The following is an 18,675-nucleotide window of genomic DNA, read 5'->3' on the forward strand; positions in this document are numbered from 1 at the left end:
GTGTTAATTTTGACGCCACTAGCTCTGCATGTTGTCATGCAATTTCTTTACCTCTCAGAAATGATTATGACATAAAAGTGAAGTACGTGACGAGTGTGACGTTAGGAAAACATTAGGCATCATGGAGAGATTCTGTATGGGACCACCCAACCCAAACGAGTACTGTGTGACGTGCTACCCGGCAGGTATTCACCGAGGTAGCCGGCTAGCTCAGTCGGTAGAGCGTCAGACTCTTAAACCCAGGGTTGTGGGTTCGAGCCAGACGCTGGGTGGAACGGAATTTTGTTCCACTGCCGGTGTAAATCACCGTTTTTCTGATTAACGAGATTTAATGGAAATAGCAACTTGAAACTTTGCCTACGTCTCTGTCAGTCGCAAGGAAACTGTATTTGAAGGTGAAGGTGATTTTGTAGACATGTGTGAAAGACATGTTCTGAAATGCAAGTGTTGTTGTTTGGAGAGCACATCGGTTACGTGTCAGATGTATAGCCAAGCAGTAATTTGTCGCCATAGCTGCAAATATTAGCCGGTAATATGAAGTGTTGTCAGCTAAAGTCTGATGATGCAGACGACCGTTAGGACGAAGTACCCAAGAGTACCGCTAGGCCGCGCCTCTTTAGCTCAGTGGTAGAGCACTGGTGTAATAAACCAGGGGTCGTAAGTTCCATCCTCACAGGAGAAAGATGAATTTTGGAAATCAGTTGCCCGTCGTGGCCGTATTGCAAACAGTACCTGTGATGACGAACAATTAGCGACAGGCGTTTTTTTAAGAATTACTCTCAGATGCGATTAAGGCGAATGGCGCAGATAAAGCATTTGCCAAAGCGGTACAGCATAAGGTGGGACGAGGCAGTCTGAATTACATTTTATAGATGTATTTCTCACATATCTCAGAGCCTCTCGCGATATTCGTCGTCGTCGTCGTCGTCGTCGTCGTCGTCGTCGCCGCCGCTTCTGCAGAAGTAGCAAATGGCAATCGTAGCAAATGCGGCGAGGGACGCCCTGCCTTCGATTCCGAATGCACAAAGTGTGTGGTCTTGTTTCTCAGTCTATATTTGGTCGGTCACGTCAGAGGTTGAATGTAACGAATGGGTGGGAAAGAGCAAGGGCAGCGGCTGTGTAGAACGAAAACACAAATCCTCAGGGGTGTGAGCGTTTCGAGATGAGTCGTATACATGTAAATGTTGGTCGTCAGTGACCGTGTGGCCTAATGGATAAGGCGTCGGACTTCGGATGTGAAGATTACAGTTTCGAATGCTGTCACGCTTGTGTTTTTCCAGTTCTGAAAAAGAAACATAACGTTGTAATGTAGCAATTGAGCAGTACGAAACAGTCTGAATGTTGCTGTTGACCATTTTTTGCTTGGAGATGCTCTTGAGCTTGAAACACACACAACAAGACCGGTGTTAACTAGCGAAATGGTCGGCAGAGTGCCGACACAGCGAGTTTTGACTATCACTTGCACATCTAAAGCAACGTCGGAAAGTAACTCGTTCGGCTTTTGAGTCACATAAAGTATGTGTGTTAATTTTGACGCCACTAGCTCTGCATGTTGTCATGCAATTTCTTTACCTCTCAGAAATGATTATGACATAAAAGTGAAGTACGTGACGAGTGTGACGTTAGGAAAACATTAGGCATCATGGAGAGATTCTGTATGGGACCACCCAACCCAAACGAGTACTGTGTGACGTGCTACCCGGCAGGTATTCACCGAGGTAGCCAGCTAGCTCAGTCGGTAGAGCGTCAAACTCTTAAACCCAGGGTTGTGGGTTCGAGCCAGACGCTGGGTGGAACGGAATTTTGTTCCACTGCCGGTGTAAATCACCGTTTTTCTGATTAACGAGATTTAATGGAAATAGCAACTTTAAACTTTGCCTACGTCTCTGTCAGTCGCAAGGAAACTGTATTTGAAGGTGAAGGTGATTTTGTAGACATGTGTGAAAGACATGTTCTGAAATGCAAGTGTTGTTGTTTTGTGAGCACATCGGTTACGTGTCAGATGTATAGCCAAGCAGTAATTTGTCGCCATAGCTGCAAATATTAGCCGGTAATATGAAGTGTTGTCAGCTAAAGTCTGATGATGCAGACGACCGTTAGGACGAAGTACCCAAGAGTACCGCTAGGCCGCGCCTCTTTAGCTCAGTGGTAGAGCACTGGTGTAATAAACCAGGGGTCGTAAGTTCCATCCTCACAGGAGAAAGATGAATTTTGGAAATCAGTTGCCCGTCGTGGCCGTATTGCAAACAGTACCTGTGATGACGAACAATTAGCGACAGGCGTTTTTTTAAGAATTACTCTCAGATGCGATTAAGGCGAATGGCGCAGATAAAGCATTTGCCAAAGCGGTACAGCATAAGGTGGGACGAGGCAGTCTGAATTACATTTTATAGATGTATTTCTCACATATCTCAGAGCCTCTCGCGATATTCGTCGTCGTCGTCGTCGTCGCCGCCGCTTCTGCAGAAGTAGCAAATGGCAATCGTAGCAAATGCGGCGAGGGACGCCCTGCCTTCGATTCCGAATGCACAAAGTGTGTGGTCTTGTTTCTCAGTCTATATTTGGTCGGTCACGTCAGAGGTTGAATGTAACGAATGGGTGGGAAAGAGCAAGGGGCAGCGGCTGTGTAGAACGAAAACACAAATCCTCAGGGGTGTGAGCGTTTCGAGATGAGTCGTATACATGTAAATGTTGGTCGTCAGTGACCGTGTGGCCTAATGGATAAGGTGTCGGACTTCGGATCTGAAAATTACAGGTTCTAATGCTGTCACGCTTGTGTTTTTCCAGTTCTGAAAAAGAAACATAACGTTTTAATGTAGCAATTGAGCAGTACGAAACAGTCTGAATGTTGCTGTTGACCATTTTTTGCTTGGAGATGCTCTTCAGCTTGAAACACACACAACAAGACCGGTGTTAACTAGCGAAATGGTCGGCAGAGTGCCGACACAGCGAGTTTTGACTATCACTTGCACATCTAAAACAACGTCGGAAAGTAACTCGTTCGGCTTTTGAGTCACATAAAGTATGTGTGTTAATTTTGACGCCACTAGCTCTGCATGTTGTCATGCAATTTCTTTACCTCTCAGAAATGATTATGACATAAAAGTGAAGTACGTGACGAGTGTGACGTTAGGAAAACATTAGGCATCATGGAGAGATTCTGTATGGGACCACCCAACCCAAACGAGTACTGTGTGACGTGCTACCCGGCAGGTATTCACCGAGGTAGCCGGCTAGCTCAGTCGGTAGAGCGTCAGACTCTTAAACCCAGGGTTGTTGGTTCGAGCCAGACGCTGGGTGGAACGGAATTTTGTTCCACTGCCGGTGTAAATCACCGTTTTTCTGATTAACGAGATTTAATGGAAATAGCAACTTGAAACTTTGCCTACGTCTCTGTCAGTCGCAAGGAAACTGTATTTGAAGGTGAAGGTGATTTTGTAGACATGTGTGAAAGACATGTTCTGAAATGCAAGTGTTGTTGTTTGGAGAGCACATCGGTTACGTGTCAGATGTATAGCCAAGCAGTAATTTGTCGCCATAGCTGCAAATATTAGCCGGTAATATGAAGTGTTGTCAGCTAAAGTCTGATGATGCAGACGACCGTTAGGACGAAGTACCCAAGAGTACCGCTAGGCCGCGCCTCTTTAGCTCAGTGGTAGAGCACTGGTGTAATAAACCAGGGGTCGTAAGTTCCATCCTCACAGGAGAAAGATGAATTTTGGAAATCAGTTGCCCGTCGTGGCCGTATTGCAAACAGTACCTGTGATGACGAACAATTAGCGACAGGCGTTTTTTTAAGAATTACTCTCAGATGCGATTAAGGCGAATGGCGCAGATAAAGCATTTGCCAAAGCGGTACAGCATAAGGTGGGACGAGGCAGTCTGAATTACATTTTATAGATGTATTTCTCACATATCTCAGAGCCTCTCGCGATATTCGTCGTCGTCGTCGTCGTCGTCGTCGTCGTCGTCGTCGCCGCCGCTTCTGCAGAAGTAGCAAATGGCAATCGTAGCAAATGCGGCGAGGGACGCCCTGCCTTCGATTCCGAATGCACAAAGTGTGTGGTCTTGTTTCTCAGTCTATATTTGGTCGGTCACGTCAGAGGTTGAATGTAACGAATGGGTGGGAAAGAGCAAGGGCAGCGGCTGTGTAGAACGAAAACACAAATCCTCAGGGGTGTGAGCGTTTCGAGATGAGTCGTATACATGTAAATGTTGGTCGTCAGTGACCGTGTGGCCTAATGGATAAGGCGTCGGACTTCGGATGTGAAGATTACAGTTTCGAATGCTGTCACGCTTGTGTTTTTCCAGTTCTGAAAAAGAAACATAACGTTGTAATGTAGCAATTGAGCAGTACGAAACAGTCTGAATGTTGCTGTTGACCATTTTTTGCTTGGAGATGCTCTTGAGCTTGAAACACACACAACAAGACCGGTGTTAACTAGCGAAATGGTCGGCAGAGTGCCGACACAGCGAGTTTTGACTATCACTTGCACATCTAAAACAACGTCGGAAAGTAACTCGTTCGGCTTTTGAGTCACATAAAGTATGTGTGTTAATTTTGACGCCACTAGCTCTGCATGTTGTCATGCAATTTCTTTACCTCTCAGAAATGATTATGACATAAAAGTGAAGTACGTGACGAGTGTGACGTTAGGAAAACATTAGGCATCATGGAGAGATTCTGTATGGGACCACCCAACCCAAACGAGTACTGTGTGACGTGCTACCCGGCAGGTATTCACCGAGGTAGCCGGCTAGCTCAGTCGGTAGAGCGTCAGACTCTTAAACCCAGGGTCGTGGGTTCGAGCCAGACGCTGGGCGGAACGGAATTTTGTTCCGCTGCCGGTGTAAATCACCGTTTTTCTGATTAACGAGATTTAATGGAAATAGCAACTTTAAACTTTGCCTACGTCTCTGTCAGTCGCAAGGAAACTGTATTTGAAGGTGAAGGTGATTTTGTAGACATGTGTGAAAGACATGTTCTGAAATGCAAGTGTTGTTGTTTGGAGAGCACATCGGTTACGTGTCAGATGTGTAGCCAAGCAGTAATTTGTCGCCATAGCTGCAAATATTAGCAGGTAATATGAAGTGTTGTCAGCTAAAGTCTGATGATGCAGACGACCGTTAGGACGAAGTACCCAAGAGTACCGCTAGGCCGCGCCTTTTTAGCTCAGTGGTAGAGCACTGGTGTAATAAACCAGGGGTCGTAAGTTCCATCCTCACAGGAGAAAGATGAATTTTGGAAATCAGTTGCCCGTCGTGGCCGTATTGCAAACAGTACCTGTGATGACGAACAATTAGCGACAGGCGTTTTTTTTAAGAATTACTCTCAGATGCGATTAAGGCGAATGGCGCAGATAAAGCATTTGCCAAAGCGGTACAGCATAAGGTGGGACGAGGCAGTCTGAATTACATTTTATAGATGTATTTCTCACATATCTCAGAGCCTCTCGCGATATTCGTCGTCGTCGTCGTCGTCGTCGTCGTCGCCGCCGCCGCTGCCGCTTCTGCAGAAGTAGCAAATGGCAATCGTAGCAAATGCGGCGAGGGACGCCCTGCCTTCGATTCCGAATGCACAAAGTGTGTGGTCTTGTTTCTCAGTCTATATTTGGTCGGTCACGTCAGAGGTTGAATGTAACGAATGGGTGGGAAAGAGCAAGGGCAGCGGCTGTGTAGAACGAAAACACAAATCCTCAGGGGTGTGAGCGTTTCGAGATGAGTCGTATACATGTAAATGTTGGTCGTCAGTGACCGTGTGGCCTAATGGATAAGGCGTCGGACTTCGGATCTGAAGATTACAGGTTCGAATGCTGTCACGCTTGTGTTTTTCCAGTTGTGAAAAAGAAACATAACGTTTTAATGTAGCAATTGAGCAGTACGAAACAGTCTGAATGTTGCTGTTGACCATTTTTTGCTTGGAGATGCTCTTCAGCTTGAAACACACACAACAAGACCGGTGTTAACTAGCGAAATGGTCGGCAGAGTGCCGACACAGCGAGTTTTGACTATCACTTGCACATCTAAAGCAACGTCGGAAAGTAACTCGTTCGGCTTTTGAGTCACATAAAGTATGTGTGTTAATTTTGACGCCACTAGCTCTGCATGTTGTCATGCAATTTCTTTACCTCTCAGAAATGATTATGACATAAAAGTGAAGTACGTGACGAGTGTGACGTTAGGAAAACATTAGGCATCATGGAGAGATTCTGTATGGGACCACCCAACCCAAACGAGTACTGTGTGACGTGCTACCCGGCAGGTATTCACCGAGGTAGCCAGCTAGCTCAGTCGGTAGAGCGTCAAACTCTTAAACCCAGGGTTGTGGGTTCGAGCCAGACGCTGGGTGGAACGGAATTTTGTTCCACTGCCGGTGTAAATCACCGTTTTTCTGATTAACGAGATTTAATGGAAATAGCAACTTTAAACTTTGCCTACGTCTCTGTCAGTCGCAAGGAAACTGTATTTGAAGGTGAAGGTGATTTTGTAGACATGTGTGAAAGACATGTTCTGAAATGCAAGTGTTGTTGTTTTGTGAGCACATCGGTTACGTGTCAGATGTATAGCCAAGCAGTAATTTGTCGCCATAGCTGCAAATATTAGCCGGTAATATGAAGTGTTGTCAGCTAAAGTCTGATGATGCAGACGACCGTTAGGACGAAGTACCCAAGAGTACCGCTAGGCCGCGCCTCTTTAGCTCAGTGGTAGAGCACTGGTGTAATAAACCAGGGGTCGTAAGTTCCATCCTCACAGGAGAAAGATGAATTTTGGAAATCAGTTGCCCGTCGTGGCCGTATTGCAAACAGTACCTGTGATGACGAACAATTAGCGACAGGCGTTTTTTTAAGAATTACTCTCAGATGCGATTAAGGCGAATGGCGCAGATAAAGCATTTGCCAAAGCGGTACAGCATAAGGTGGGACGAGGCAGTCTGAATTACATTTTATAGATGTATTTCTCACATATCTCAGAGCCTCTCGCGATATTCGTCGTCGTCGTCGTCGTCGCCGCCGCCGCTTCTGCAGAAGTAGCAAATGGCAATCGTAGCAAATGCGGCGAGGGACGCCCTGCCTTCGATTCCGAATGCACAAAGTGTGTGGTCTTGTTTCTCAGTCTATATTTGGTCGGTCACGTCAGAGGTTGAATGTAACGAATGGGTGGGAAAGAGCAAGGGGCAGCGGCTGTGTAGAACGAAAACACAAATCCTCAGGGGTGTGAGCGTTTCGAGATGAGTCGTATACATGTAAATGTTGGTCGTCAGTGACCGTGTGGCCTAATGGATAAGGCGTCGGACTTCGGATCTGAAAATTACAGGTTCTAATGCTGTCACGCTTGTGTTTTTCCAGTTGTGAAAAAGAAACATAACGTTTTAATGTAGCAATTGAGCAGTACGAAACAGTCTGAATGTTGCTGTTGACCATTTTTTGCTTGGAGATGCTCTTCAGCTTGAAACACACACAACAAGACCGGTGTTAACTAGCGAAATGGTCGGCAGAGTGCCGACACAGCGAGTTTTGACTATCACTTGCACATCTAAAACAACGTCGGAAAGTAACTCGTTCGGCTTTTGAGTCACATAAAGTATGTGTGTTAATTTTGACGCCACTAGCTCTGCATGTTGTCATGCAATTTCTTTACCTCTCAGAAATGATTATGACATAAAAGTGAAGTACGTGACGAGTGTGACGTTAGGAAAACATTAGGCATCATGGAGAGATTCTGTATGGGACCACCCAACCCAAACGAGTACTGTGTGACGTGCTACCCGGCAGGTATTCACCGAGGTAGCCGGCTAGCTCAGTCGGTAGAGCGTCAGACTCTTAAACCCAGGGTCGTGGGTTCGAGCCAGACGCTGGGCGGAACGGAATTTTGTTCCGCTGCCGGTGTAAATCACCGTTTTTCTGATTAACGAGATTTAATGGAAATAGCAACTTTAAACTTTGCCTACGTCTCTGTCAGTCGCAAGGAAACTGTATTTGAAGGTGAAGGTGATTTTGTAGACATGTGTGAAAGACATGTTCTGAAATGCAAGTGTTGTTGTTTGGAGAGCACATCGGTTACGTGTCAGATGTGTAGCCAAGCAGTAATTTGTCGCCATAGCTGCAAATATTAGCAGGTAATATGAAGTGTTGTCAGCTAAAGTCTGATGATGCAGACGACCGTTAGGACGAAGTACCCAAGAGTACCGCTAGGCCGCGCCTCTTTAGCTCAGTGGTAGAGCACTGGTGTAATAAACCAGGGGTCGTAAGTTCCATCCTCACAGGAGAAAGATGAATTTTGGAAATCAGTTGCCCGTCGTGGCCGTATTGCAAACAGTACCTGTGATGACGAACAATTAGCGACAGGCGTTTTTTTAAGAATTACTCTCAGATGCGATTAAGGCGAATGGCGCAGATAAAGCATTTGCCAAAGCGGTACAGCATAAGGTGGGACGAGGCAGTCTGAATTACATTTTATAGATGTATTTCTCACATATCTCAGAGCCTCTCGCGATATTCGTCGTCGTCGTCGTCGTCGTCGTCGTCGCCGCCGCCGCTTCTGCAGAAGTAGCAAATGGCAATCGTAGCAAATGCGGCGAGGGACGCCCTGCCTTCGATTCCGAATGCACAAAGTGTGTGGTCTTGTTTCTCAGTCTATATTTGGTCGGTCACGTCAGAGGTTGAATGTAACGAATGGGTGGGAAAGAGCAAGGGGCAGCGGCTGTGTAGAACGAAAACACAAATCCTCAGGGGTGTGAGCGTTTCGAGATGAGTCGTATACATGTAAATGTTGGTCGTCAGTGACCGTGTGGCCTAATGGATAAGGCGTCGGACTTCGGATCTGAAAATTACAGGTTCTAATGCTGTCACGCTTGTGTTTTTCCAGTTCTGAAAAAGAAACATAACGTTTTAATGTAGCAATTGAGCAGTACGAAACAGTCTGAATGTTGCTGTTGACCATTTTTTGCTTGGAGATGCTCTTCAGCTTGAAACACACACAACAAGACCGGTGTTAACTAGCGAAATGGTCGGCAGAGTGCCGACACAGCGAGTTTTGACTATCACTTGCACATCTAAAACAACGTCGGAAAGTAACTCGTTCGGCTTTTGAGTCACATAAAGTATGTGTGTTAATTTTGACGCCACTAGCTCTGCATGTTGTCATGCAATTTCTTTACCTCTCAGAAATGATTATGACATAAAAGTGAAGTACGTGACGAGTGTGACGTTAGGAAAACATTAGGCATCATGGAGAGATTCTGTATGGGACCACCCAACCCAAACGAGTACTGTGTGACGTGCTACCCGGCAGGTATTCACCGAGGTAGCCGGCTAGCTCAGTCGGTAGAGCGTCAGACTCTTAAACCCAGGGTCGTGGGTTCGAGCCAGACGCTGGGCGGAACGGAATTTTGTTCCGCTGCCGGTGTAAATCACCGTTTTTCTGATTAACGAGATTTAATGGAAATAGCAACTTTAAACTTTGCCTACGTCTCTGTCAGTCGCAAGGAAACTGTATTTGAAGGTGAAGGTGATTTTGTAGACATGTGTGAAAGACATGTTCTGAAATGCAAGTGTTGTTGTTTGGAGAGCACATCGGTTACGTGTCAGATGTGTAGCCAAGCAGTAATTTGTCGCCATAGCTGCAATTATTAGCCGGTAATATGAAGTGTTGTCAGCTAAAGTCTGATGATGCAGACGACCGTTAGGACGAAGTACCCAAGAGTACCGCTAGGCCGCGCCTCTTTAGCTCAGTGGTAGAGCACTGGTGTAATAAACCAGGGGTCGTAAGTTCCATCCTCACAGGAGAAAGATGAATTTTGGAAATCAGTTGCCCGTCGTGGCCGTATTGCAAACAGTACCTGTGATGACGAACAATTAGCGACAGGCGTTTTTTTAAGAATTACTCTCAGATGCGATTAAGGCGAATGGCGCAGATAAAGCATTTGCCAAAGCGGTACAGCATAAGGTGGGACGAGGCAGTCTGAATTACATTTTATAGATGTATTTCTCACATATCTCAGAGCCTCTCGCGATATTCGTCGTCGTCGTCGTCGCCGCCGCTTCTGCAGAAGTAGCAAATGGCAATCGTAGCAAATGCGGCGAGGGACACCCTGCCTTCGATTCCGAATGCACAAAGTGTGTGGTCTTGTTTCTCAGTCTATATTTGGTCGGTCACGTCAGAGGTTGAATGTAACGAATGGGTGGGAAAGAGCAAGGGGAGCGGCTGTGTAGAACGAAAACACAAATCCTCAGGGGTGTGAGCGTTTCGAGATGAGTCGTATACATGTAAATGTTGGTCGTCAGTGACCGTGTGGCCTAATGGATAAGGCGTCGGACTTCGGATGTGAAGATTACAGATTCGAATGCTGTCACGCTTGTGTTTTTCCAGTTCTGAAAAAGAAACATACCGTTTTAATGTAGCAATTGAGCACTACGAAACCGTCTGAATGTTGCTGTTGACCATTTTTTGCTTGGAGATGCTCTTGAGCTTGAAACACACACAACAAGACCGGTGTTAACTAGCGAAATGGTCGGCAGAGTGCCGACACCGCGAGTTTTGACTGGCACTTACACATATGAAACAACGTCGGAAAGTAACTCGTTCGGCTTTTGAGTCACATAAAGTATGTGTGTTAATTTTGACACAACTAGCTCTGCATGTTGTCATGCAATTTCCTTACCTCTCAGAAATGATTATGACATAAAAGTGAAGTACGTGACGAGTGTGACGTTAGGAAAACATTAGGCAGCATGGAGAGATTCTGTATGGGACCACCCAACCCAAACGAGTACTGTGTGACGTGCTACCCGGCAGGTATTCGCCGAGGTAGCCGGCTAGCGCAGTCGGTAGAGCGTCAGACTCTTAATCCCAGGGTCGTGGGTTCGAGCCACACGCTGGGAGGAACGGAATTTGTTCCGCTGCAGATGTAAATTACCGTTTTTCTGATTAACGAGATGTAATGGAAAAAGCAACTTTAAACTTTGCCTATGTCTCTGTCAGTCACAAGAAAACTGTATTTGAAGGTGAAGGTGATTTTGTAGACATGTGTGAAAGACATGTTCTGAAATGCAAGTGTTGTTGTTTGGAGAGAACATTGGTTACGTGTCAGATGTGTAGCTAAGCAGTAATGGGTCGTCATAGCTGCAAATATTAGCCGGTAATATGAAGTGTTGTCAGCTGAAGTCGGATGATGCAGACGACCGTAAGGACGAAGTACCCAAGAGTACCGCTAGGCCGCGCCTCTTTAGCTCAGCGGTAGAGCAGTTTTCTAATAAACCAGGAGTCGTAAGTTCCATCCTAACAGGAGAAAGATGAATTTTGGAAATCAGTTGTGCGTCGTGCCCGTATAGCAAACAGTATCTGTGATGACGAACAATTAGCGACAGGCGTTTTTTTAAGAATTACTCTCAGATGTGATTAAGGCGAATGGCGCAGATAAAGCATTTACCAAAGCGGTACAGCATACAGTGGGACGAGGCAGTCTGAATTCGTCGTCGGCGCCGCCGCCGCCGCTTCTGCAGAAGTAGCAAATGGCCAGCGTAGCAAATCCGGCGAGGGACGCCCTGCCTTCGATTCCGAATGCACAAAGTGTGTGGTCTTGTTTCTCAGTCTATATTTGGTCGGTCTCGTAAGAGGTTGAATGTACCGAGAGGGTGGGAAAGAGCAAGCGGCAGCGGCTGTGTAGAACGAAAACACCAATCCTCAGGGGTGTGAGCGTTTCGAGATGAGTCGTATACATGTTATAGTTGGTCGTCAGTGACCGTGTGGCCTAAAAGATAAGGCGTCGGACTTCGGATCTGAAGATTACAGGTTCGAATGCTGTCACGCTCGTGTTTTTCCAGTTCTGAAAAAGAAACGTACCGTTTTAATGTAGCAATTGAGCACTACGAAACCGTCTGAATGTTGCTGTTGACCATTTTTTGCTTGGAGATGCTCTTGAGCTTGAAACACACACAACAAGACCGGTGTTAACTAGCGAAATGGTCGGCAGAGTGCCGACACCGCGAGTTTTGACTGGCACTTACACATCTGAAACAACGTCGGAAAGTAACTCGTTCGGCTTTTGAGTCACATAAAGTATGTGTGTTAATTTTGACGCAACTAGCTCTGCATGTTGTCATGCAATTTCCTTACCTCTCAGAAATGATTATGACATAAAAGTGAAGTACGTGACGAGTGTGACGTTAGGAAAACATTAGGCAGCATGGAGAGATTCTGTATGGGACCACCCAACCCAAACGAGTACTGTGTGACGTGCTACCCGGCAGGTATACGCCGAGGTAGCCGGCTAGCGCAGTCGGTAGAGCGTCAGACTCTTAATCCCAGGGTCGTGGGTTCGAGCCACACGCTGGGAGGAACGGAATTTTGTTCCGCTGCAGATGTAAATTACCGTTTTTCTGATTAACGAGATGTAATGAAAAAGCAACTTTAAACTTTGCCTATGTCTCTGTCAGTCACAAGAAAACTGTATTTGAAGGTGAAGGTGATTTTGTAGACATGTGTGAAAGACATGTTCTGAAATGCAAGTGTTGTTGTTTGGAGAGAACATTGGCTACGTGTCAGATGTGTAGCTAAGCAGTAATGGGTCGTCATAGCTGCAAATATTAGCCGGTAATATGAAGTGTTGTCAGCTGAAGTCGGATGATGCAGACGACCGTAAGGACGAAGTACCCAAGAGTACCGCTAGGCCGCGCCTCTTTAGCTCAGCGGTAGAGCAGTTTTCTAATAAACCAGGAGTCGTAAGTTCCATCCTAACAGGAGAAAGATGAATTTTGGAAATCAGTTGTGCGTCGTGCCCGTATAGCAAACAGTATCTGTGATGACGAACAATTAGCGACAGGCGTTTTTTTAAGAATTACTCTCAGATGTGATTAAGGCGAATGGCGCAGATAAAGCATTTACCAAAGCGGTACAGCATACGGTGGGACGAGGCAGTCTGAATTACATTTTATAGATGTATTTCTCACATATCTCAGAGCCTCTCGCGGTCGTCGTCGTCGGCGCTTCTGCAGAAGTAGCAAATGGCCAGCGTAGCAAATCCGGCGAGGGACGCCCTGCCTTCGATTCCGAATGCACAAAGTGTGTGGTCTTGCTTCTCAGTCTATATTTGGTCTGTCTCGTAAGAGGTTGAATGTACCGAGTGGGTGGGAAAGAGCAAGCGGCAGCGGCTGTGTAGAACGAAAACACAAATCCTCAGGGGTGTGAGCGTTTTGAGATGAGTCGTATACATGTTATAGTTGGTCGTCAGTGACCGTGTGGCCTAATGGATAAGACGTCGGACTTCGGATCTGAAGATTACAGGTTCGAATGCTGTCACGCTCGTGTTTTTCCAGTTCTGAAAAAGAAACATACCGTTTTAATGTAGCAATTGAGCACTACGAAACCGTCTGAATGTTGCTGTTGACCATTTTTTGCTTGGAGATGCTCTTGAGCTTGAAACACACACAACAAGACCGGTGTTAACTAGCGAAATGGTCGGCAGAGTGCCGACACCGCGAGTTTTGACTGGCACTTACACATATGAAACAACGTCGGAAAGTAACTCGTTCGGCTTTTGAGTCACATAAAGTATGTGTGTTAATTTTGACACAACTAGCTCTGCATGTTGTCATGCAATTTCCTTACCTCTCAGAAATGATTATGACATAAAAGTGAAGTACGTGACGAGTGTGACGTTAGGAAAACATTAGGCAGCATGGAGAGATTCTGTATGGGACCACCCAACCCAAACGAGTACTGTGTGACGTGCTACCCGGCAGGTATTCGCCGAGGTAGCCGGCTAGCGCAGTCGGTAGAGCGTCAGACTCTTAATCCCAGGGTCGTGGGTTCGAGCCACACGCTGGGAGGAACGGAATTTGTTCCGCTGCAGATGTAAATTACCGTTTTTCTGATTAACGAGATGTAATGGAAAAAGCAACTTTAAACTTTGCCTATGTCTCTGTCAGTCACAAGAAAACTATATTTGAAGGTGAAGGTGATTTTGTAGACATGTGTGAAAGACATGTTCTGAAATGCAAGTGTTGTTGTTTGGAGAGAACATTGGTTACGTGTCAGATGTGTAGCTAAGCAGTAATGGGTCGTCATAGCTGCAAATATTAGCCGGTAATATGAAGTGTTGTCAGCTGAAGTCGGATGATGCAGACGACCGTAAGGACGAAGTACCCAACAGTACCGCTAGGCCGCGCCTCTTTAGCTCAGCGGTAGAGCAGTTTTCTAATAAACCAGGAGTCGTAAGTTCCATCCTAACAGGAGAGAGATGAATTTTGGAAATCAGTTGTGCGTCGTGCCCGTATAGCAAACAGTATCTGTGATGACGAACAATTAGCGACAGGCGTTTTTTTAAGAATTACTCTCAGATGTGATTAAGGCGAATGGCGCAGATAAAGCATTTACCAAAGCGGTACAGCATACGGTGGGACGAGGCAGTCTGAATTCGTCGTCGGCGCCGCCGCCGCCGCTTCTGCAGAAGTAGCAAATGGCCAGCGTAGCAAATCCGGCGAGGGACGCCCTGCCTTCGATTCCGAATGCACAAAGTGTGTGGTCTTGTTTCTCAGTCTATATTTGGTCGGTCTCGTAAGAGGTTGAATGTACCGAGTGGGTGGAAAAGAGCAAGCGGCAGCGGCTGTGTAGAACGAAAACACAAATCCTCAGGGGTGTGAGCGTTTCGAGATGAGTCGTATACATGTTATAGTTGGTCGTCAGTGACCGTGTGGCCTAATGGATAAGGCGTCGGACTTCGGATCTGAAGATTACAGGTTCGAATGCTGTCACGCTCGTGTTTTTCCAGTTCTGAAAAAGAAACGTACCGTTTTAATGTAGCAATTGAGCACTACGAAACCGTCTGAATGTTGCTGTTGACCATTTTTTGCTTGGAGATGCTCTTGAGCTTGAAACACACACAACAAGACCGGTGTAAACTAGCGAAATGGTCGGCAGAGTGCCGACACCGCGAGTTTTGACTGGCACTTACACATCTGAAACAACGTCGGAAAGTAACTCGTTCGGCTTTTGAGTCACATAAAGTATGTGTGTTAATTTTGACGCAACTAGCTCTGCATGTTGTCATGCAATTTCCTTACCTCTCAGAAATGATTATGACATAAAAGTGAAGTACGTGACGAGTGTGACGTTAGGAAAACATTAGGCAGCATGGAGAGATTCTGTATGGGACCACCCAACCCAAACGAGTACTGTGTGACGTGCTACCCGGCAGGTATTCGCCGAGGTAGCCGGCTAGCGCAGTCGGTAGAGCGTCAGACTCTTAATCCCAGGGTCGTGGGTTCGAGCCACACGCTGAGAGGAACGGAATTTTGTTCCGCTGCAGATGTAAATTACCGTTTTTCTGATTAACGAGATGTAATGGAAAAAGCAACTTTAAACTTTGCCTATGTCTCTGTCAGTCACAAGAAAACTGTATTTGAAGGTGAAGGTGATTTTGTAGACATGTGTGAAAGACATGTTCTGAAATGCAAGTGTTGTTGTTTGGAGAGAACATTGGTTACGTGTCAGATGTGTAGCTAAGCAGTAATGGGTCGTCATAGCTGCAAATATTAGCCGGTAATATGAAGTGTTGTCAGCTGAAGTCGGATGATGCAGACGACCGTAAGGACGAAGTACCCAACAGTACCGCTAGGCCGCGCCTCTTTAGCTCAGCGGTAGAGCAGTGTTCTAATAAACCAGGAGTCGTAAGTTCCATCCTAACAGGAGAAAGATGAATTTTGGAAATCAGTTGTGCGTCGTGGCCGTATAGCAAACAGTATCTGTGATGACGAACAATTAGCGACAGGCGTTTTTTTAAGAATTACTCTCAGATGTGATTAAGGCGAATGGCGCAGATAAAGCATTTACGAAAGCGGTACAGCATACGGTGGGACGAGGCAGTCTGAATTACATTTTATAGATGTATTTCTCACGTATCTCAGAGCCTCTCGCGGTCGTCGTCGTCGTCGTCGTCGTCGTCGTCGTCGTCGTCGTCGGCGCCGCCGCCGCCGCTTCTGCAGAACTAGCAAATGGCCAGCGTTGCAAATCCGGCGAGGGACGCCCTGCCTTCGATTCCGAATGCACAAAGTGTGTGGTCTTGTTTCTCAGTCTATATTTGGTCGGTCTCGTAAGAGGATGAATGTACCGAGTGGGTGGGAAAGAGCAAGCGGCAGCGGCTGTGCAGAACGAAAACACAAATCGTCAGGGGTGTGAGCGTTTCAAGATGAGTCGTATACATGTTATAGTTGGTCGTCAGTGACCGTGTGGCCTAATGGATAAGGCGTCGGACCTCGGATCTGAAGATTACCCGTTCGAATGCTGTCACGCTCATGTTTTTCCAGTTCTGAAAAAGAAACATACCGTTTTAATGTAGCAATTGAGCACTACGATACCGTCTGAATGTTGCTGTTGACCATTTTTTGCTTGGAGATGCTCTTGAGCTTGAAACACACACAACAAGACCGGTGTTAACTAGTGAAATGGTCGGCAGAGTGCCGACACCGCGAGTTTTGAATGGCACTTACACATCTGAAACAACGTCGGAAAGTAACTCGTTCGGCTTTTGAGTCACATAAAGTATGTGTGTTAATTTTGACGCAACTAGCTCTGCATGTTGTCATGCAATTTCCTTACCTCTCAGAAATGATTATGACATAAAAGTGAAGTACGTGACGAGTGTGACGTTAGGAAAACATTAGGCAGCATGGAGAGATTCTGTATGGGACCACCCAACCCAAACGAGTACTGTGTGACGTGCTACCCGGCAGGTATCCAACGAGGTAGCCGGCTAGCACAGTTGGTAGAGCGTCAGACTCTTAATTCCAGGGTCGTGGGTTCGAGCCACACGCTGGGAGGAACGGAATTTTGTTACGCTGCAGATGTAAATTACCGTTTTTCTGATTAACGAGATGTAATGGAAAAAGCAACTTTAAACTTTGCCTATGTCTCTGTCAGTCACAAGAAAACTGTATTTGAAGGTGAAGGTGATTTTGTAGACATGTGTGAAAGACATGTTCTGAAGTGCAAGTGTTGTTGTTTGGAGAGAACATTGGTTACGTGTCAGATGTGTAGCTAAGCAGTAATGGGTCGTCATAGCTGCAAATATTAGCCGGTAATATGAAGTGTTGTCAGCTGAAGTCGGATGATGCAGACGACCGTAAGGACGAAGTACCCAACAGTACCGCTAGGCCGCGCCTCTTTAGCTCAGCGGTAGAGCAGTGTTCTAATAAACCAGGAGTCGTAAGTTCCATCCTAACAGGAGAAAGATGAATTTTGGAAATCAGTTGCGCGTCGTGGCCGTATAGCAAACAGTATCTGTGATGACGAACAATTAGCGACAGGCGTTTTTTTAAGAATTACTCTCAGATGTGATTAAGGCGAATGGCGCAGATAAAGCATTTACCAAAGCGGTACAGCATACGGTGGGACGAGGCAGTCTGAATTACATTTTATAGATGTATTTCTCACATATCTCAGAGCCTCTCTCGGTCGTCGTCGTCGTCGTCGTCGTCGTCGTCGTCGTCGTCGTCGTCGCCGCCGCCGCCGCTTCTGCAGAAGTAGCAAATGGCCAGCGTAGCAAATCCGGCGAGGGACGCCCTGCCTTCGATTCCGAATGCACAAAGTGTGTGGTCTTGTTTCTCAGTCTATATTTGGTCGGTCTCGTAAGAGGTTGAATGTACCGAGTGGGTGGAAAAGAGCAAGCGGCAGCGGCTGTGTAGAACGAAAACACAAATCCTCAGGGGTGTGAGCGTTTCGAGATGAGTCGTATACATGTTATGGTTGGTCGTCAGTGACCGTGTGGCCTAATGGATAAGGCGTCGGACTTCGGATCTGAAGATTACAGGTTCGAATGCTGTCACGCTCGTGTTTTTCCAGTTCTGAAAAAGAAACATACCGTTTTAATGTAGCAATTGAGCACTACGAAACCGTCTGAATGTTGCTGTTGACCAATTTTTGCTTGGAGATGCTCTTGAGCTTGAAACACACACAACAAGACCGGTGTTAACTAGCGAAATGGTCGGCAGAGTGCCGACACCGCGAGTTTTGACTGGCACTTACACATCTGAAACAACGTCGGAAAGTAACTCGTTCGGCTTTTGAGTCACATAAAGTATGTGTGTTAATTTTGACGCAACTAGCTCTGCATGTTGTCATGCAATTTCCTTACCTCTCAGAAATGATTATGACATAAAAGTGAAGTACGTGACGAGTGTGACGTTAGGAAAACATTAGGCAGCATGGAGAGATTCTGTATGGGACCACCCAACCCAAACGAGTACTGTGTGACGTGCTACCCGGCAGGTATTCGCCGAGGTAGCCGGCTAGCGCAGTCGGTAGAGCGTCAGACTCTTAATCCCAGGGTCGTGGGATCGAGCCACACGCTGGGAGGAACGGAATTTTGTTCCGCTGCAGATGTAAATTACCGTTTTTCTGATTAACGAGATGTAATGGAAAAAGCAACTTTAATCTTTGCCTATGTCTCTGTCAGTCACAAGAAAACTGTATTTGAAGGTGAAGGTGATTTTGTAGACATGTGTGAAAGACATGTTCTGAAATGCAAGTGTTGTTGTTTGGAGAGAACATTGGTTACGTGTCAGATGTGTAGCTAAGCAGTAATGGGTCGTCATAGCTGCAAATATTAGCCGGTAATATGAAGTGTTGTCAGCTGAAGTCGGATGATGCAGACGACCGTAAGGACGAAGTACCCAACAGTAC

Source organism: Schistocerca gregaria, unplaced genomic scaffold (genome assembly GCF_023897955.1).
Source record: "Schistocerca gregaria isolate iqSchGreg1 unplaced genomic scaffold, iqSchGreg1.2 ptg000077l, whole genome shotgun sequence".
NCBI classification, from domain to species: domain Eukaryota; kingdom Metazoa; phylum Arthropoda; class Insecta; order Orthoptera; family Acrididae; genus Schistocerca; species Schistocerca gregaria.